This window comes from Apodemus sylvaticus, chromosome X (assembly GCF_947179515.1).
Source record: "Apodemus sylvaticus chromosome X, mApoSyl1.1, whole genome shotgun sequence".
Classification (NCBI taxonomy): domain Eukaryota; kingdom Metazoa; phylum Chordata; class Mammalia; order Rodentia; family Muridae; genus Apodemus; species Apodemus sylvaticus.
In genome coordinates this window covers 2,345,822-2,368,579 of record NC_067495.1, presented here as the reverse complement: position 1 = coordinate 2,368,579, position 22,758 = coordinate 2,345,822, and the positions used below count along the sequence as shown (strand labels likewise).

At 37.1% G+C, this 22,758-nt stretch overlaps 1 non-coding gene across 1 annotated transcript; it reads right to left on the bottom strand.

Annotated features, from left to right (window-relative positions):
- Nucleotides 1-18,455: 18,455 nt before the first annotated feature.
- On the bottom strand, nucleotides 18,456-18,562 carry LOC127675845 (U6 spliceosomal RNA). Its single transcript, XR_007975535.1, has one exon. It is a non-coding gene; the product is annotated as a U6 spliceosomal RNA (small nuclear RNA).
- Between the last annotated feature and the right edge of the window lie 4,196 nt (nucleotides 18,563-22,758).

Below are 22,758 nucleotides of genomic sequence, written 5' to 3'. Positions count from 1 at the left end.
CATTTGCTGTGTTTGCCTCTTAGTTTGATAGAATGCCATTTGGTTTTGCTTTTAGAGTCCTTTCCAAAAAATAATTGCCCATTCCACTGTCCTGAAGCATTTCTGTTGTGTTTCTTCTACTAGATTCTTATTTTCAGGACTTAAACATTTGCATCTTTAATGCATGTTGATTTGGCTTTTGTAACTGATGAGAGATAGGACATGAACATCTTTACTTGGAATCCATTTTTCCAAGTACTATTTATTGGAAAGCCTGCCTTTTCTCCACTGTGTCTGTGCATGCATGGTTTTACATACATGATTTTGTTGTATGCTGTGTTACTCTATGTGTCTATGTCTATGCCGATACCATGCTGCTTTGATCACTGCTGATATTATTTGGAGTAAGGCAATGTAATGCCTCCACTTTTGTTCTTTTTGCTCAAAATTGCTTTGGCTATTTGGATCCCATGTGCATCCAAATAAATTTTAAAATTATTTTTGTGGTCCTATAACAAATGCTGTTGATGGTTCAATAGGATATCACATGACTCAGAACTATTGAATCTCTAAACTGGTTTGGGCAGTATATACATCTTAATCATATTAATACTACCAATCAGTGAACACAGGATATCTTTCTACTTTCTGTGTTCTCTGCAACCTCTTTCATTAATATTTTATGATTTTCATTGTTGTGATTATTTACCACTTTAGTTAAATTTATTCCTAGATATCTTATTTTTTGTAGTTATTATAAATGGATTAGTTTTCTCGTTTCTACTTTGCCATTGGAATAGTGCTACACTTGGTATATTTAACCTGTATCTTGAAATTTTGAAGAATCAATTAATTCACTATTTTGAATTTTTGGTGATGTTTTTGTAGTTATCCATACATAAAATCATGTCATCTGAGAAATAATACTTGATTATTCTTCATAGGATTTCCATAAAAATGGTAAGTAAAAATGGTAAAAAGTGGCCATTATTGTCCTATTCCCGATTTTAGAAAGAATATACTATGTTTTTAAAAAATTATTCTTCTCTCATACAATATATCCTGACCACAGCCTCTCCTCCCTCCTCTCCTCAGAACACTCATCCACCTCCTCTCTCCTCCACATAATTTTAAAACAAATGTTTCTTAATAACATGCTGACTGACGTGGCCTGAAAAAGTCATGTTACTAAGTTGCCCCAATCTCCTTTACTTGGTAATATTTTTCAGGGGTATTCATCAACAAAGAGCTTAAATATTTTAATTTAGATTATATACATGCCTACAACAACTCTGTCAATCATAAGTATACAGCTCGGTGCATGTCTACCAATGGAACACATTCATATAATTAGCATCCTAATTAAAAAGCAGAATGTGAAAACAAGCCCAAAGACACCTGCTTGAAGCAATGATCCTTCTTACTTGCTACTATCCTATCTTCTAATGGTACACATTAGTTTTACTTACCCTCTCCAGAGCCTATGTTTTTGTTGTTTAGTTCTTCACAGGAATTTGAGAATGGTATTGATCAATATCCGCTAGAAAACAGAGCCAATAAAATCTCTCTCTCTCTCTCTCTCTCTCTCTCTCTCTCTCTCTCTCTCTCTCTCACACACACACACACACACACACACACACACACACACACACCTAACTAAAGAAGTGAGAGAACCCTTTTTTGAAGTTCATCTTCTCTTTGGTTATCTTCTTTTGCAAAATGTTCATCTTTTGTCCTATTTTAATTTGGGGTCAATTATCTTTTACTTGAAAACAAATAGAAAATACATATACAACCTAAATAGGAGTCTTTTGTGTATTGTAAATATTATCCCCCAGAGTAAGCTGTGGCTTACTTTGCCCCTGCCTTTGTATATATGCATTCATGTATGTGTGCATAAAGATAGAAGTCAGTCAACATTAAGTGTCTCACTCAATCACTCTCTATTTTATTTGATTGTTGTTTATTTATTTATTTTGAGTCAGAGTCTCTCACTGATCCAGGAACTCACTGGTTGGCTAGACTGGCTGCTCAGCAAACCTTGGGGAATCTCCTGTCTCCACTTCTCCAGCTGGATAACAGGCACCGTCTTCTCAGTCCTATCTTTCAGTCTCATAATAGTGTTTTTTAAAATATCTTATTTTTTATTATTCTCTCTCTCTCTCTCTCTCTCTCTCTCTCTCTCTCTCTCTCTCTCTCTCTCTCTCTGTGTGTGTGTGTGTGTGTAGTGGGGTACACAATGTGCTCAGAGGGTTGCACATGAAACAGTGTGCATGTGAAGTTCAAAGGACATCTTTGTGAAGCTGTTTCTCTCCTTCTACCTTTATGTAGGTTCCAGTGAAAGCACTCAGGTTTCCAGGTTTGTGCTGAAAGTGCTTTTGTCCACTTAGCCATCATCTGGCCCTTAATGGTAACTTTAGATATAACAGTCTCAGTATGATTACAATCCCCTCTTAATATCTTTCATCTCTTTCCTGGAGCAACAGTTGCTCAAGAAAGGGGTGAGAGAGGAAGAGGTGATAGGATGGGTCAATGGATCAAGTGGCATCCAGCTTAGCCCTACATCATTCCTGGAGCCACAGTGATCTGCAGCACTCAGAGCCACGTTGATCAGAGTTGTCCCTGTGATGATAATTGTCTTCTATTTCCAGGGTACATGTTTCTCATGAGTCATGTTGACCTCAGCCACTCCCATCTCATCAGATATATCTAAACCACATTTTTTCCTCAAGGTTCTAGGTTCTTTCACATAGCTCCAGATATATGAGTCAATCATGAAGTGGCATATATATATATTTTTTAAGTGCTTTGTGCCATGCCCTTGACATTAGAAGTTGATCTGATCCAGGTCATTGAGGGGTTCCTGTGAACTACCTAATTGCATGAGCAATTTAAGTTGCAGCTCCAAACCAACCCAGACCATAATACATATATTGCTACTGTGACTGTTTTTAGATTGCATTTTCATTATTAAAATAAGCCTTGTATGCTGAGGTTATGGATCTGGAGTTTCTAAAAATGCCACTTGATATATCAGTCTAGTTACAGAACTAGAGCTGGAAACCAGTTTGTTTTTTGTTTGTTTGTTTTGTTTTGCTTCTGCTTTTGTTTTTATTAGATATTTGCTATCTAATATGAAATATGGAAATATTTAATATTTAATAATGGGAATATTTATTTCCATTTCAAATGGTATCCCCTTTTCTCATTACCCTCAGAAAAACCCTGTCCCATCCCCACTCCCCCAGCTTACCAACCTTCCTCCCACTTTCCCTTAATGTTTCAGTAATTGTTAAGTATTAGAAATTCACAGTTAACACTGATCTTTATTGAAGTCCTGTATGCTTGATGCAAGGTAAAAGGATAGGTATTATTTCCCTAGGAACAGTAAATTCAGTTTTATTTCAAAGAGCTATTTTAAAATCTACACATTTAGAAATTAGAATATAATTTCTACTGGAAGAAGGGGTTCTTCAAACATTTATATATATGACTGTGGTGGCACACAAAAATCTACCTAACCCACAATGTAGCATCAACTGTGCTGTGCCATGCCATACCCTTTCTTCTATGTTCTTCAAAGGTGTCCATATCCCAGTCCTTGAGCCGAACCTCCCCTGAGATCTGCAACAGAGCTTGAGAGTCCCAGGGACCTGAACTTATTGAGTAGGGAACCTTGGCAATCAGAAGGTGAAAGGTGTGGCACTTTGTGGAAACAGGGACTAAAGATCCCTACAGTTGTGAAATTGGAAGTTACTAGGATATGCCATTACTAAGAGAAGGAGGTGTCATGGGCTGCTCAACAATATGGGTAGAACCTGACAGACACTGTAATATATCTAATTAATAAGTTCCATAGCGATTTTTTTATTTAGTTAATTTGTATGTTATTCTTTTAAATTTTTATATATGGATATATGAGATGTGATCATATCCAAGAACCATTGTTCCTCCTTCAACTCCCTTTGTGATACCATAACACATTCTTCTCACAACTTTATGTCTTCCTTAAAAAAATAATCTACTATGTCCAATTAGTGTTTCCTATATGTGCACTGGCATAGGGCCATCCTTTAGAGTATAAGAAATCTGTTCATGGCCACCTCCCCCTCAAAGAGTGATTTTTCTTAGGGGTGGAAAGATGGCTCAACAGTTAAGATAATTTGTTGGTTTTACAGAGTATCCAGACTCATTTACCAGCGGCCACTAGGAGCTGGAGAGGTGTCTCCATAGTTAAGAGCACAGGCTGCTCTTCCAGAGGACCCAGGTCCAATTCCCAGCACCCACATGGCAACTCACAACTGTCTGGAACTCTAGTTCCAGGGGATCGAACACCCTGACACAAACGCACATGCAGGCAAAACACAAATGCACATAAAATAAAAAGAAATAAACAAAAAAAATACCAGCACCCATATGTTTACAGCTACCTGTAACTTCATTGTCAGAGGATCTGACACCCTGTGACAGAGGGCACCCTCTTCTAACTTCCACTGGCACCAGGCGTGTGCTCGGTGTACATGTATACATGCAGTCATTTACAAATATTTTTCTAAAAGAAAAAAGAACAGTTTCTTCTTACCCAGAACTACCAACTGCCAATGTATCCTTACTTAGGAGTGTGGCATGGAGCTCCTCTCTCAATCATGCTGGAGTTTCACTGGCTTCATTTTGTACAGGTCTCATGCAGTTCACCACAACTACTGTGACTTCATAAGTACAATAGTCATGCCATGTCCAGAAAATAGCATTTCACAGTACTTCCTACACTCTGATTCTTACATTTTTTCTGCCTCCCTTTTGATGATATTCCCTGAGCTTTGGCGTGTGTGTGTGTGTGTGTGTGTGTGTGTGTGTAATAAACATGTCACATTTCAGCACTTTAACCAGTTTATCTCCACATTGGTTTCTGACCACTTTTAAAAAAGTCTCTGACCAAACTTGAAAGGTCTATGTTTGAAAATATAAGTATTTAGGAGTATTTACAACATGACTATTTGTAACAAATGACAATAGTAGCTTCTCCCTAGGACCTATGACTTTCCAAGCCATGGGCTTTTGGTTTACAGTACCAGGCCTGAATTACCTCCTGTAAAGAAGGACTCAAATACAGCCAGAAAGTAATTGGTGATCCAGTAACAGCCATACTTTATTTGCACAGTGGGAACACCTTGCCTGGTATTGTAGCATATAGGGTCCAGCACTGGGTAAGGCCACTGATATTTTTCTTCCCAAGAAGCCTGGGTAGGACATTCTGGCATTACATAGACTAGCTAGCATGGAGAGTTTCTTGGTTAATTCAAAGTGTATTTCTTTTAGTCCAGTATCTACAATGAGTGGTGTTCTTCAGCAATAGAATCTTAACATATAGTTATGGTGGGCAACCAAGAGCAATTACAATATCCTATGTTGTCCTGGAGACTTCTGAGGCCTCCCTGACCAATAACTCATAGTAAGGTATCTATGCCTGGCACCATGCTTTTTATTTAATAGTTCGTGCCTTTTATGATCATTACTGTCCATCCATCTATGACATCTCCAAACTCCTAGGTGATTTTAAACAAATTAATCAAAGGTCCTAATTAAATTCTTGGAATTCTAAAAATACTATGCAAAATTTCAGTTTTGGCAAAAACACATTAGCCTCACCCTCCAATGGATTGTCCAAGCTGTCAATGGGCAATATGTGGATGCAGACACTTCTGGATATGCAGATACCAATTGTTTAATGCTTCAAACAATTGCTTTCTATATTAAATAAATTAAACTCATTCATTGTGTTCAAGTTTTAAAACTTAACAGCCTATTCTTGCTCTAAAAGTTTCTTACCAACAAAAAAATAGTACACTTCATTTTGTGCTGTGCATGTAGAAGCACACAATTAGTAAAATATATTTTAAAGTAATACTTGCAATTGAGAAAACCAAATTGGCAAATAATAAGTCTGTAATAAAAGTGAAGTTAGTCTCAGTCTCCAGTGCAGAATAAGGTTGAAATAGAATTGTTTGCATTATTCTTAATCCAAGCACATAAACACAAAAGAATTACATATAAAACATGCTATTGTGATAAGATGCATCACTGATTTTAAACAGCACATCTACAAAGGATAAAAGAGAAGATGAGAAATGAAAGTAAATGCCATTTGCCCTAAGAACTAGCAATACAAAATGTTACAGCTAACATTTTTTAAAACGTAGTGTTGTAATTGGAAGATAGCATTTCTGTGGCCCTGCTGTATCATCAAATGAGAGATAGAGGACATCTCTGTATAGGGAGGCTTTTCTTCATCATGTGGTCTGGAACTTGTTGGCATTTGTTACTTAGACCACTAGTTGTTGCAATTATCTTGAAACTTTCAGAAATATCAATTCTTTCAAAATATTTTTATTTACTTATTTTATTTGTGTATTTTACCAGTACATATATGTATGCACACTATCTATGTGCCTATTGCCCACTGAGGTCAGAAGAGGATGTTGATCCCCTGGAACTGAAGTCACAGACATTTGTGAACCATCTTAACCCTTGTATTATTTGCTTATATTGCCTACAAAGAGGAAAAATAAATCTTACGAAAGAATTGGCAGTGTGTGGTCAGTCTTATGTCATTTTTCCTAGAAAGACAAGGGTCTGCATCCACATTTTACCAATTGACTGCTTGGACAATCCATTGGCTCTCTGCCAAGAATTAAACCCAGGCCCTTTTCAATAACAACAAATGCTCTTAATTAATGAGCCATCTCTCCAGACCTGACATGCAAATTCTTGAGTCTTTTCCTAGATATATTCTGAGGAATCTCAATTTCATTTGTTTGTTTTAATTTTAGTTCATTTTTTCAGTAGTGAAGGTCAAACCCAGGGCTTTAAACATTCTAGGTGAATAGTTGATACTGGGTTACAATCTCAGTTCAAGAATTTGTTTTGAATAAGAAAGCCAATGGATTGTCCAAGTAGTCAATGGGCAAAATGTGGATGTGGACCTTTGTCTTTCTAGGAAAAATGACATAAGACTGACCACACCCTGCCAATCCTTTTGTAAGATTTATTTTTTCCTCTTTCTGGGCAATATGAGCAAATAGTAAAAGGGTTAAGATGCTTTACAATGAAAATAATCTCCTATTAACTATTATCTTCCTGTAGACAACCCAGAGTTTTTGTGTACCCTTCCAGTACTATCCTATGTAGAAGACACAAACATGAGAATAGCCAGACTAACCAAAGGGAACAGAGAAAGTATCCAAATTAACAAAATTAGAAATGAAAAGGGAAATATTACAACAAAAGCTGAGAAAATTCAAAAAATCATCAGATCCTACTACAAAAGCCTGTACTCAACACAACTGGAAAATCTGGAGGAAATGGACAATTTCTTAGACAGATACCAAATACCAAAATTAAACCAGGATCAAATAGATCATCTAAACAAACCCAAAACCCCTAAAGAAATAGAAGGGGTCATAGATAGCCTTCCGACCAAAAAAAGCACAGGACCAGATGGTTTCAGTGCAGAATTCTATCAGACCTTCAAAGACTTAACACTGATACTCTTCAAACTATTCCACCACATAGAAACAGAAGGGACACTACCCAACTCCTTCTACGACGCCGCAATTACGCTGATACCAAAACCACACAAAGATCCAACTAAGAAAGAGAATTTCAGGCCAATTTCCCTTACGAATATCGATACAAAAATACTCAATAAAATTCTTGCCCACCAAATCCAAGAACACATCAAAACGATCATCCAGCATGATCAAGTAGGTTTCATCCCAGGGATGCAGGGCTGGTTGAATATAAGGAAATCCAGCAATGCAATCCACTACATAAACAAACTCAAAGAAAAAAACTTCATAATCATTTCATTAGATGCTGAAAGGCATTTGACAAAATTCAGCATCCTTTCGTGCTAAAAGTCTTGGAAAGGACAGGAATTCAAGGCCCATATCTAAACATAGTAAAAATAATACACAGCAAACCGGTAGCCAACATCAAACTAAATGGAGAGAAACTTGAAGAAATCCCACTAAAATCAGGGACTAGACAAGGCTGCCCCTCTCTCCATATCTTTTCAATATAGTTCTTGAAGTCCTAACTAGAGCAATTAGACAACATAAGGAAGTCAAAGGGATATAAATTGGAAAGGAAGAAGTCAAACTATCACTATTTGCAGATGATATGATAGTATACTTAAAATATCCAAAAAACTCTCCTAGAGAACTCCTACAGCTGATAAACAACTTCAGCAAAGTGGCTGGCTACAAAATCAATTCAAGCAAATCAGTAACCTTTATATACTCAAAGGATAAGCAGACTGAGAAAGAAATTAGGGAAATAAAACCCTTCAAAATAGCCACAAACAGCATAAAGTAACTTGGGGTGACTCTAACCAAACAAGTGAAAGACCTATATGACAAGAACTTCAGATCTCTGAAGAAGGAAATCGAAGATCTCAGAAAATGGAAAAATCTTCCATGCTCATGGATTGGCAGGATTAATATAGTTAAAATGGCCAAATTGCCAAAGGTAATCTATAGATTCAATGCAATCCCCATCAAAATCCCAACCCAGTTCTTCATAGAGCTAGAAAGAGCAATATTCAAATTCATCTGGAATAACAAAAAACCCAGGATAGCTAAAACTATTCTCAACAGTAAAAGAACTTCAGGGGGATTCAGTATCCCAGACTTTAAACTTTACTACAGAGAAATAGTGATAAAAACTGCATGGTATTGGTACAATGTCAGGCAAGCAGATCAATAGAATAGGATTGAAGACCCAGAAATGAACCCACACACCTATGGTCACTTGATCTTCAACAAAGGAGCTGAAAGCATCCAGTGGAAAAAAGATAGTCTTTTCAACAAATAGTGCTGGTTCAATTGGAGGTCAGCATGCAGAAGAATTCGAATCCATCCATTCTTATCTCCTTGTACTAAGCTCAACTCCAAGTGGATCAAGGACCTCCACATAAAACCTGACACACTGAAACTAATCGAAAAGAAACTGGGGAAGACCCTGGAGGACATGGGCACAGGGGAAAAGTTCCTGAATAGAACACCAATAGCTTATGCTCTAAGATCAAGAATTGACAAATGGAACATCATAAAACTACAAAGTTTCTGTAAGGCAAAGGACACTGTCAAAAGGACAAAACATCAACCAACAGATTGGGAAAGGATCTTCACCAACACTAAATCTGACAGAGGGCTAAAATCTAATATATACAGAGAACACAAGAAGGTAGAACCTAGAGAACCAAATAACCCCATTAAAAAGTGGGGTACCAAGTTAAACAAAGATTTTTCACATGAAGAACTTTGGAGGGCTGAGAAACACCTTAAGAAATGTTCAACATCATTAATCATTAAGGAAATGCAAATCAAAACAACCCTGAGATTTCACCTCACACCAGTCAGAATGGCTAGGTCAAAAACTCAGGAGACAGCAGGTGTTGGCGAGGGTCTGGAGAAAGAGGAACACTCCTCCACTGCTGGTGGGATTGCAAGATGGTGCAACCACTTTGGAAATCAGTCTGGAGGTTCCTCAGAAAACTTGGCATAGCACTTCTGCAAGACCCTGCTATAGCACTCATGGGCATATACCCAGAGGATTCTCTGGCATACAATAAGAACACATGCTCTTCTATGTTCATAGCAGCCCTATTTGTAGTAGCCAGAAGCTGGAAACAACCCAGGTGTCCCTCAACAGAGGAATGGATACAAAAAATGTGGTATATTTACACAATGGAGTACTATTCAGCCATTAGAAACAATAAATTCATGAAATTCGTAGACAAATGGATGGAGCTGGAGAACATCATACTAAGTCTCAAAAGATCAATCATGGTATGCACTCACTGATAAGTGGATATTAACCTAGAAACTTGGAATACCCAAGAAATAATCCACATATTAAATGATGTCCAAAAAGAACAGAGGAATGGCCCCTGGTTCTGGAAATACTCAATGCAACAACAGTATAGGGGAATACCAGAACAGGGAAGTGGGAAGGGGTGGATGGAGGAACAGGGGGAGGGAAGAGGGCTTATGGGACTTGCAGGGAGTGGGAACCCAGAAAAGGGGAAATCATTTGATATGTAAATAAAGAATACATCGATTAAAAAAAAGAAAGAAAATAGCAACTTGTTTAGTTTTACTTTCTCTTGGTCTTATCATAACCTAAAGTTTTGCTAATAGTTTAATCAGAAGCCATATATAACTGACACTGAGGCTTAGAGTATAACAACTACCACCAAACAAACAAATGAAAACTTGTGGAATATAAGCCTTCTTCAAATGAGAAAAATGTAAGTGCAGCGTCACAAATAAAAGTGAAGACTGCCTAGTTTTCTTTTCTCTCCTCCGTGATGTTTTGAAAATTATAAAATTATAAAGTCTATTAATAATACAAAACAATGATTCTTGCACTAATTTAACTATTTATGTAAAGCAGATTCTTTTGCATAATGCCTGGACACGCCTGGATAATCTTTTCATTCATGTATTAAATCTGATGCTGCCATAAGTGAACTCAAATCAGAAAAAAAAAATCACTTCATATAAAACTTATGCATGCTTGATAGCATTTTTTAAATTTAAATGTATCTGGAGAGATAAAATAGTATCTCTAATTATTATATTTACTTTGTTTTTATAAGATATCATTTAGGAAGAAATTAGGTAATTATAACAATCATCAACTGAAGCAAGTGTATTAATTGTACACAGTTCTTTAAATCACAAAGAAAGAGAGGACCTGTCATATGATGAATGTCAATCTCCCCATATTGATGTTAATTACTGGGGTAAATTATTGATATTTAAAGTTTATCAGAAAATGAAAGTTCAAAAAGAAAACCAAAATCTTTTCAGAATAGTTAGTTTATGACATGTATTTGTATGTATGCCTCAGTCTGTTTGTCTCTCATTTTCTCCTGCTCACATACAAAGTCATAATTACAGGTTTTCTACAGTCTCAACACTAATTTTCTGACAATAATCATTCCAATCCAACAATTTTTAAAAGCGATATAAGTATAAATGATGAGCCGGGCAGTGGTGGCACATGCCTTTAATCCCAGCACTTGGGAGGCAGAGACCGGTGGATTTCTTTTTTTTTTTTTTAATTTATTGATATATTTATTTACATTTCAAATGATTTCCCCTTTTCTGGACCCCCACTCCCCAAAAGTCCCATCAGTCCCCTTCCCTCCCCCTGTTTTCCCACCCAACCCTTCCCACTTCCCTGTTCTGATTTTGCTCTATACTGCTTCATTGAATCTTTCCAGAACAAGGGGCCACTCCTCCATTCTTCTTGTATCTCATTTGATGTGTGGATTATGTTTTGGGTATTCCAGTTTTCTAGGTTAATATCCACTTATTAGTGAGTGCATACCATGATTCATCTTTTGAGTCTGGGTTACCTCACTTAGTATGATGTTCTCTAGCTCCATCCATTTGCCTAAGAATTTCATGAATTCATTGTTTCTAATGGCTGACTAGTACTCCATTGTATATATATATCACATTTTTTGCATCCACTCTTCTGTTGAGGGATACCTGGGTTCTTTCCAACTTCTGGCAATTATAAATAGGGCTGCTATGAACATAGTGGAACATGTATCCTTATTACATGCTGGGGAATCTTTTGGGTATATGCCCAGGAGTGGTATAGCAGGATCTTCTGAAAGTGAGGTGCCCAGTTTTCAGAGGAACCACCAGACTGATTTCCAGAGTGGTTGTACCAATTTGCAACCCCACCAGCATTTCTAAGTTCGAGGCCAGCCTGGTCTACAGAGTGAGGACAGTGAGGGCTACACAGAGAAACCCTTTCTTTAAAAACCAAAAAAAAAAAAAAAGTATAAAGGATAAGCAACATAAATAAATGCATTTCCAATACAGAAGATGCTGGGTATAGTAGTTTTGGCTGGCATTTGTGTTCTCTTAAAGTCTGCATGAGATCTGCCCAGGATGTTCTACCTTTCATAGTCTCTGGTGTGATTCTGATAGGCCTTCCTTTATATATTACTTGGCCTTTTTCTCTTAGTGCCTTTAATATTCTTTCTTTGTTTAGTACATTTGGTGTTTTGATTATTATGTGACGGGAGGTATTTCTGTTCTGGTCCAATCTGTTTGAAGTTCTGTAGGCTTCTTGTATATTCATGGGCATCTCTCTCTTTAGGTTAGGTTAGGTTTTCTTCCATAATTTTATTGAAGATATTTGCTGGCCCTTTAAGTTGTAAATCTTCACTCTCATCTATGCCTATAATCCTTAGGTTTGGTCTTCTCATTGTGTCCTGGACTTCCTGGATGTTTTGGGATACAAGCTTTTTGCATTTTCTTTAACTGTTGAGTCCATGGTTTCTATGGTATCTTCGGCATCTGAAATTCTTTCTTCCATCTCTTGTATTCTGTTGTTGATATTTGCATCTATGGTCCCTGATTTCTTCCCAAGGTTTTCTATCTCCAAAGTTGTCTCCCTTTGTGCTTTCTTAGTTGTTTCTACTTCTGTTTTCAGATCCTGGAAGTTTTTGCTCAGTTCTGTCATTTGCTTGTTTGTGTTTTCCTCTAATTCTTCAATAGATTTTTGTGTTTCCTCTTACATGACCTCAGCCTGTTGACCAAAGTTCTCCTGTATTTCTTTAAGTGATTTTTGCGTTTCTTCCTTATTGGCTTTTGTATTCTCCTGAATTTCTTTCAATGATTTTTGTGTTTCCCTTGTAAGGGCTTCTTTTTTTTTTATTCGATATAATTTATTTACATTTCAAATGATTTCCCCTTTTCTAGCCCCCCCACTCCCCGATAGTCCCGTAAGCCCCCTTCTCTTCCCCTGTCCTCCCTCCCACCCCTTCCCACTTCCCCGTTCTGGTTTTGCCGAATACTGTTTCACTGAGTCTTTCCAGAACCAGGGGCCACTCCTCCTTTCTTCTTGTATCTCATTTGATGTATGGATTATGTTTTGGGTATTCCAGTTTTCTAGGTTAATAACCACTTATTAGTGAGTGCATACCATGATTCACCTTTTGAGTCTGGGTTACCTCACTTAGTATGATGTTCTCTAGCTCCATCCATTTGCCTAAGAATTTCATGAATTCATTGTTTCTAATGGCTGAATAGTACTCCATTGTGTAGATATACCACATTTTTGCATCCACTCTTCTGTTGAGGGATACCTGGGTTCTTTCCAGCATCTGGCAATTATAAATAGGGCTGCTATGAACATAGTAGAGCATGTATCCTTATTACATGGTGGGGAATCCTCTGGATATATGCCCAGGAGTGGTATAGCAGGATCTTCTGGAAGTGAGGTGCCCAGTTTTCGGAGGAACCGCCAGACTGATTTCCAGAGTGGTTGTACCAATTTGCAACCCCACCAGCAATGGAGGAGTGTCTAACTTTTGATCGATTTTCTACTGAATTTCTTTAAGTATGTCCTTCATGTGTTCCTGTACCAGCACATGACCAGTGATTTTAAATCCAAATCTTGTTTTTCTGGTGTGATGGGGTATCCAGGACATGCTGTTAAAGGAGAATTGGGTTCAGATGCTGCCATATTGCCTTGATTTCTGTTAGTGATGTTCCTGTTCCTGCGTTTGCCTTTTGCCATCTAGTTCTCACTGGTGTTAGTTGGTCTTGTCAATGCTGGACTCACCAGTGCAAGCTGCCTTTTCCCAGCTGGCCTCTGGTGTACAGCTGACCTCCTGTACTGCCTGGAGACAGGATGCTGTGGCCCAGGCTGTTCAGATCCAAAAGCAGAGACCTGCAGGCTCCTGCCTGGGGCTTGCTGGACTCACCAGAGCACACTGACTCCTCCCAGCAGGCCTCCCGGGTGCCCCTCTGGCTTCTTGCAGGAGCTGGAGATGTGGTGTTGTAGCCCAGGCTGTTCTGGATCCTGAAGTGGAGATCTGAAGGCTCCCGCCAGAGGCCTCAGGTCTGGAACCTAAGCTCTGTGGTGCTGACCCACAGGAGCAAGCTGTGTGCTCCCAGTCTGCCTCCGGGTGCACACCAGGCCTCTTGCATTTCTTGGAGACCGAGTGCTGTGGCCCAGGCTCTTCAGAACCTAAAGCAGACACCTGAAGACTCCTGCCCTGGGGCCTGCTGGACTCACCAGAGCACACTGACTCCTCCCAGCCGGCCTCCTGGGTGCCCCTCTGGCATTTTGCAGGGCCTGGAGATGTGGTGTTGTAGCCCAAGCTGTTCTGGATCCAGAAGTGGAGATCTGCAGGCCTCTGTTGAACTGAGCTGTATAATTTTTTGAATGATGAGGTGCTTTCAGTACATTTATGTCTTCCTCTGTTAGTACATTGGAAAGAGCATAAAGTTAAATTCTTGTTGGAAACAATGTGTTTCCAAGAATAAAAATTAGTCAGAATATCAATATATTGAATTAATAAGATGAGAAATGTAATTACACTCTGTTAGGTATCATTGAAAAATGAGCTAATGTTGCTTTTCATTATCCTAAGGGGACTTTAAATATTAAGATGTAACAGATTTTTGTAGCAGGTAGAAGATTAGAAAAACATCAGAAATTAGAAGAATAAACATTTTAAAATGCCATTAGGTCCATTTGTGACATCCATTTTCTATCAATTTTATAACTCTAACATTATTAAAATGAGAACATGGTGCATCTTGACAGCTTATTAGATTAATTTAGAATCTAAAGATCTTGATTTTCCTGTTTGGCATGGAAAATAGAAGTCTGGTTTAATGAATATTTATTGTGATCCTACAGAGCTCAAAAAATACCTGTTTGTTTTCTTTTAAATGGTTTATAATTCAGCTTGGAAAGTTCCCAATGGGGAAAGATTCGGCTCATTGAATAATAATTAAGAATGCTCAAAAGAAAGCCCACTACCATTGTCACTAGGCCAGAAGGCTGAAAGAAGAAGTGATTAGTAGGGACTAAGAAAGTCACCAAGGGAGTGTGGAGAAGGTGGGGGGGATGGGCATGGGCTTGATCAATGAAGGGAATGTGGGGAGGGGAAGGAGAGGGTGTGTGTATGATCAATGAAGGCAGTATGGGGAGGGACAGGAGAAGGGCGTGGGCATCAATGAATGCCACATTCATGTGTGAAGACGGCACTGCAAATCTCATTAATATATAATATGATATTTATAATTAATCTGTCTTAATCAAAGACATTTTAAACACCCAATAAATTTCTCTGTAAAATTAGGAAAAAATTTAGGCTAAAGAACCTGAAAATTACTTCTCCCTGGGAACTTTCCATGTCTAGAGAAAAGCTTGCAAGGTAAACTCTTCTGCAGCTGTTCTCATGCTGATTATGAAACCAGTGTTTATAGTTTCAGGAATTTTGTGAGATGACTGAGACATGTAAACATATATTTAAAGAACTTGTATTAAGAACAAAAATTGGGAATGATCAAAACTCATCATCTCCTGTATATCACTCAATTTTCCTACACGACTGTCTCTTAGCATTGACAACTGCTGTGTTTTCGTGATAAAAACCCTGTGATGATGAGCGACCTTTTCCAAACTCCATGGCAGGAGCATTTACACTATGGGAATTAGTAAATGCTATAGACTACAGATTTATATTCAAAGAAATGGTTGTAAGTCTTAATTAGTACAACATTCAGTGCTCCTCCAATACACCAGGATGGGGCTCTCTTTGCAGAAGGCTTAAAAATCAATACAAAACCTTCAATCAAGCAGGTCTCTAGGATGTCTTTGCAAGAAGAAATTGGGGAAGGCTTCCAGATGAGTTAGGCTTTGTGAACACTTACTGATTCATCAAGCAATCCACATCCACTAGAGCAATATGGAGTTTTACATTTATCTGTCTGTCTATCTATCTATCTATCTATCTATCTATCTATCTATCTATCTGTGTGTATGTACATGAGCGTGTGTGTGTGTGTGTGTGTGTGTGTGTGAATGTGAGTGTGAGTGTGAGTGTGTGTGCATGCATGTGTACTAGAGATAAAACCAGCCTTACGCATGCTAAGGACAAGTTGTAGCACTGAGGCAAGTTTCCAGCCTCAGGAATCATTTCATATATATATATATATGTGTGTGTGTGTGTGTGTGTGTGTGTGTGTGTGTATAGTGTGTGTGTATACATATATAAAGAGAGTCTTATATATATTTAAATATATATTATATATACACATATATTATATAGAGCTAGCATGGCTTCTCCTCCTTCCCCAAAAGAACCCCCAAAAATCTATATTTTATTTGAATTATATTCCCATGTTGGAATTCTAGGGGCCTCCAGAAGCCAGAGACTAGCAAAGTAATGGATCTTTTTGTGATGAGAGTAGTAAGGTGCAGAAAATAATTTCTTTATTATTTTCTCCAGACTGAACAATAAAGTCCATATATTTTTTAGTGATTTTTGTGTCAGTCCCTTGACTTGAAAAGTTATTGAAGAACTGACTAAATGAGAGCAAACTATTGTTTTAAGGAAAATTCACAGAGACTCAGTGAGTGCTTATCTAACTTGAGTTCCATGCCAGCACTGAAATAAAATCCAGTGTTACACAGAAATTCAACAGACTTTAAATGTGGCCTACCTTTTCTTCTATTTGTATGTTTCACAAGACCTAACATTTTCTCCAGGGGATTCCTTCATGTCCAAAGGAGAATGAGAGTGCTTACATGAGCTAACACCTTTCAAATGGCAGACATCAAAAAATTCTACAGATATTTTTCTGATAAAATGTAGGATACAGTAAAGGAATCTATTAAAAGCCCCTTGTTAATTGTTAATTGACTGGTGCCTTAATGCTTATAATAGGACAACCTGAGGCGAATGCTTCTGAAATATATTCATTTCCTTCCTGTTGAAATAACTTTGGTACTCAATATTGCTAATCTTTACTTCTGGAGGCAAAAGATATTTACAGTTATCCTTTATTTTGTACAGGCACACATAGTATGAATTTTAACAAATGTGTTGCATTGTGTTGCTGGCACCACAGTCACAATGATCCTTTGCAGTCAAAGATTCTTCTTTCTCTAATCTTTGACAGAATGTCATTCACTTGTTCTTATGGGTATCTTTGTCTCTATCTGTCTGTCTGTTTGTCTGTCTCTGTGTGTGCACGCGGTGCGTGTGTGCGTGTGCGTGTGCGTGTGTGTGTGTGTGTGTGTGTGTGTGTGTGTGAGAGAGAGAGAGAGAGTTATTTGAGACAGGGTCTCTCTGTGTAACAGCTCTGACTGTCCTGAAACTTGGTTTGTAGACTAGGTTGGCCTCAAACTCAAAGATATCTGCTTGCCTTTATTGGGATTAAAGTCATGTATCACATGCCCAGCTTACATGTATTTCTTAATACATTTTAATTGCTGAGTAGCATTTCAATTTATAGACATACAATAGTTATTCTGTTTACCTACTAGAGGGTGAAGGGACTGTTTCTAGTTAAGCGATACGTAAAAAACTTTTCTTTGAGCTTTAGAAAAGTTAATTTTATGAATGTGGGTGCCCTTGCATTTGGAGCACAGATGTTTAGAATTGAGAGTTCTTCTTGGTCGATTTTTTTCCTTTGATGAGTATGAAGTGTCCTTCCTTATCTTTTTTGATGACTTTTGATTGATAGACGATTTTATCTGATATTAGAATGGCTAGTCCAACTTGTTTCCTGGGGCCATTTGCTTGGAAAGTTGTCTTCCAGCCTTTTACTCTGAGGTAGTGTTTGTCTTTGATACTGAGGTGTGTTTCCAGCATGCAGCAAAATGTTGGGTCCTGTTTACATATCCAGTCTGTTAGTCTATGTTTTTTATTGGAGAATTGAGTCTATTGATGTTAAAAGATATTAAGGAATAGTGATTGTTGCTTCCTGATATTTTTGTTGTTATTTTTATGTTTGTGTGGTTATCTTCTTTTGGGTTTGTTGAAAGATTACTTTTGCTTTTTCTAGTGTGCAGTGTCCCTCCTTGTGTTGGCATTTTCCATCTATTATCCTCTGTAGGGTTGGATTTGTGGAAATATAGTATGTAGATTTGGTTTTGTCATGGAATATCTTGTTTTCTCCATCTATGGTAACTGAGAGATTTGCTGGGTATAATAGTCTGGGCTGGCATTTGTGTTCTCTTAGGGTCTGCATGAGATCTGCCCAGGATCTTCTAGCTTTCATAGTCTCTGGTAAGAAGTCTGGTGTAATCCTGATAGGTCTGCCTTTATATGTTACTTGACATTTTTCCCTTACTGCTTTTAATATTCTTTCTTTGTTTAGGGCATTTGATGGTTTGATTATTTTATGATGGGAGGAATTTCTTTTCTGGTCCAATCTATTTGGAGTTCTGTAGTCTTCTTGTATGTTCATTGGCATCTCTTTCTTTAGGTTAGGGAAGTTTTCTTCTATACTTTTGTTGAAGATATCTACTGGCTCTTTAAGTTAGGAATCTTCACTCTTTTCTATACCTATTATCCTTAGGTTTGGTCTTCTCATTGTGTCCTGGATTTCCTGGATGTTTTGGGTTAGGAGCTTTTGCATAAAAATATGGAACATTTCACGAATTTGTGTGCCATCCTTGCTCAGGGACCATGCTAATCTTCTCTGTATCATTCCAATTTTAGTGTCTGTACTGCCAAAGTGAGCATGAAAAGACTTTTCTACTTATTCATATACACACTTTGTAGGGAACAAATTTTTTTGTTTAATTGTAGTGTGTTCTGAGGATCTTGGACAAAACAATTGCATGTTCCAATGCATTGAAACATTTTCTGTATGTTTTCTTCTAGTTGTTTTATAGATTACATTTAAAATCTAATAGGAGTCTAATTTCTTTCTTCTGCGTGTAGATTAATACTTTCCTAAGTACTGTTTACTGAAAATATATTTTCCTTGGAAGCATTTTGTCAGTATCTTACTTGAAGATCAGTTGACTGTAAATTTGTTTCTGGATTTGTACTTTTCTTCCATTGGTCTCTGTGTCTGGTTTTATATCAATAATCATCTGCTTTGATTACCGCATATTTACAATATGTTTAAAGGTCAGATAGTGTAAATGAATCCTGCTTTGTTCTTCCTCAAGATAGCTTTGGCTTTTCAGGGAATTTTGTATTGTTTTGTTTTGTTTTGTGGTTTCATACAGAATTGTTTAAGGTTTTTTTGTTTGTTTCCCTTAAAGCAGTGTGAAGAATGCCACTAATACCAACCTGTAAGAGCTTCATTGAATCTGTAATGTGAACAGATTGTAAAGACTGCAAACATTGCTTTGGATATGTAGTATTTGTGTAATATGGACATTTTGAGAATACTGTTTTTTCACATGTGCATTCTCTTCAGTCGATTTCATCAGTGTTTTACACATTCATTCCGTGTAGGGTACTGGATCATTTCTCTCATTTGGTTAAATTTATTCCAGGTTAGTTATTTATTTATTCCTAGGAATTTTATTACTGGTTGTAATTCTTGTATATAGAATTGCTTTCTTGGGTTTGCTTTCAGATAATACTTTGCTAGAATGTAGAGGTGCTACATTTTTTGAACTTTAATATCCAACAACTCTGTTGATTTAATTTCTCAGTCCTAAGGGTTTTGCACACAACTGCTTTATTTGAGAAGAAAATTAAATATTCAGTTGGAGCCTTTGCCTTTTGACCTCAACAATGGGCAGATACTTTCCCTCATCTGTTGTTAAGGGGAAGGTCACTTTATAATTTCCTTTATGTTACAGGATTTTTGTTAGCAATAATTACCTTATTATTACTTCATTCTTTCAACTTATAATTTTCTTCTGTATTTCTTTTATTTGATAGGGAGTATCAATGTTTGTCTGGTATTTATTTATCTAGAAGGGTGGATGAATGAGGGTCAACTTTATCTTTACTTTTTTTTTATTTATGTGCCTCTGTATAGGTATATGAATGTGAGTGCAGTGGTCATAGATGGCAGGAAAGAGCACACATTCCTTGGAGCTAAAGTCATAATTAGTTGTGGTTTGTGTGTCTTTGGGTGCTGTAAACTGAACTTGGATACTCTAAAAGAACTGGAAGTGCTGTGAATCACTGAGCTAACTCCCCAGCCCAACTTTATCTATTTTAGTATCTTGTTTGAAATTTCCTGCTATCTTATTTATCTTTAAAATTTCACTGACTTTTTCTGAGCAATGTATGAAGTATTGATGGAGAAATTTCTCTATTTTATAATGATGAAATATATTGAAAAAACATTTAATCAAATGAATAAGAGAGGATTATAAGAAGTTTCAAAGAAACTATAAGTCATACTTTTTATAATAACTGGATCATATCATCTATAAATAAATTTAACTTCAAGCAATAACTTGTTGCCGTCTCATTATCATCAATGATTCAAGTGTCTTGCCACACATGAGTCACCGCTATTGAAAAGGGCATTTACCAGGGATATTGTGAAGAAGGGAGCTCTCCCCACTCATATACTCATAATGAGGGAAGTCAAGAGTTGATCTTAAAAAGAGAAAATAAAAGAAGTAATAATTGTATAAAAGCTTGTAAATTCATAAAAAAGGCCACTGCAAAAAACAAAGATGTTGAGCAAAAATATAGATACATAAAGTTATTTTTGCTTATTAAAAATCATATAGAAGCCAGTACCAGGTGAGAATGTCTATAAATGATGTAGAACATCTAGTTTTCCAGGTGGGATAGTCTTCTGTTCTGACAGAGCTATAATTAACTTTTCTCATAATGTGTTTCATCACAGAGGTGCTATGAAAATTGGTAACTGGTAGTGCCAGGAGGAAAGAAAAGAACAATAATTCTCTTATCAGCACATATTGGGAAATGTTTAACAGATTATTTCTTCTTCTCCTTCTCCTTCTCCTCCTTCTCCTTCTCCTTCTTCTCTTTCTTGTTCCCCTTCCACCTTCCCTCCCTCCCCCTCTCTCTCTGCATGCATCATTAAATCCCTAAAATATTTGTCACATCTGATACTGTGTGCAATTTGCTTCTAAAGCTTAGCAAACCAAAATAATAAGAAGTTAAGTAACTTGTTCCAGGCATTTACAAATTGTCAAACTTGTATTTGAATGTAGAATTTCTTGGTTCATGCCCTTGATAGTTTTTGTTCTCTCATGTAAGAAGAATATGATATGTCTGGTGTTTCCACTAATTTTCAAGCAAGAGCATGTCTTTTAAGAAAAATGGAACACTTGCTTAACTTATACAAGGATCTAGGTTTCATTCTTAAGACTGAAAAAAATTCAAATGCAGACTGGATACCGATGATAAATATCCCTTCTGATGGATTGAATTTTACAAATGTGTGTGAGTGTTTACTATGTACATGCTCTGTGGTTAATTGGCTTAGGACACAGGTACAGTGTTAGAGAGCTTAACCTTCTACATTTTGCCCATGAGGAATGAGAAAAATGTCTGTGGCATTCACTAAGTACACCAATGTGCATGACTTCTCCTATCATCAGAAGGGAGCTGAGTCTAGTTTCACCCACAGCATCTCCCTCCTGCTTGTTCCTCCTGTATTCATTTCCTCCACAGGCCTTCCTGATTCCAATCCAAGTTTCTGTTTTCAAAGTGATTATCAAAAAAAAAAAAAAAAAAAAAAAAAACAACTTGCTGGTAGAATTCTTATGTGGTTCATGTTGGACATAATTTTCACAAAGAATTTCACAGGTACTATGTTTCATTCCTTTTAAATGATACATTGTAAACATGCCCAGAAATGTCCCAAATTATTCTAGGAGTGAGCATACTAGGATTTGTTAGGGCATGATTTCTATGTTTCCAAGTTAAAAAAGATTTGTGCCTTCTCAATTCTGATGTCTGAGTACACAGGAAAATGGTACTCTTTCAAAGTCCTCAATAGTTTACATTTAAGGAGACTAGAAAACAAAATTTAAACCAAGAAAAATAACAAAAAACCCCACATATAATGGTAAAATATCAAATAAAATACAGTGGTAATAGATCAAAAGATATAATTTTTAAACTGTTTTTTTGAGATTATAATTTAATTACCTTTCTCCCTTCCTTTTCCTCCCTTTAAACCTTCCCATAGACCCATTCTCACTCTCCTTTAAAGTTGTGGTCTCTTTTTTCACTAATTGCTATTGTATCTACACATCAAATGAGGTACAAGAAGAAAGGAAGAGTGGTCCCTTGTTCTGGAAAGACTCAGTGAAGCAGTATTCAGCAAAACCAGAACGGGGAAGTGGGAAGGGGTGGGTGGGAGGACAGGGGGAGAGAAGGGGGCTTACGGGACTTTCTAGGAGTGGGGGGGCTAGGAAAGGGGAAATCATTTGAAATGTAAATAAAAAATATATCGAATAAAAAAAAGTTTTAAAAAAAGAAATATTTGTATGTATGTATATATATGTATATATATATATATATATATATATAATTAAATATAACTTAGTCTCTCTATATAATGCTAGCTGTATATACATTTTTATTGATATATTTTTATATACATTTCAAATGATTTCCCCTTTTCTGGGTCCCCACTCCCCGCAAGTCCCATAAGCCCTCTTTCCATCCCCCTGTTCTTCCATCCACCCCTTCCCATTTCCCTGTTCTGGAATTCCCCTATACTCTTGCACTGAGTCTTTCCAGAACCAGGGGCCACTCCTCCATTCTTTTTGGACATCATTTAATTTGTGGATTATGTCCTGGGTATTCAAAGTTTCTAGGCTAATATCCACTTGTCAGTGAATGCATACCATGACTGATCTTTTGAGACTGGGTTACCTCACTTAGTATGATGTTCTCCAGCTCCATACATTTGCCTAAGAATTTCATGAGTTCATTATTTTTAATAGTTGAATAGTACTCCATTGTGTAAATATACC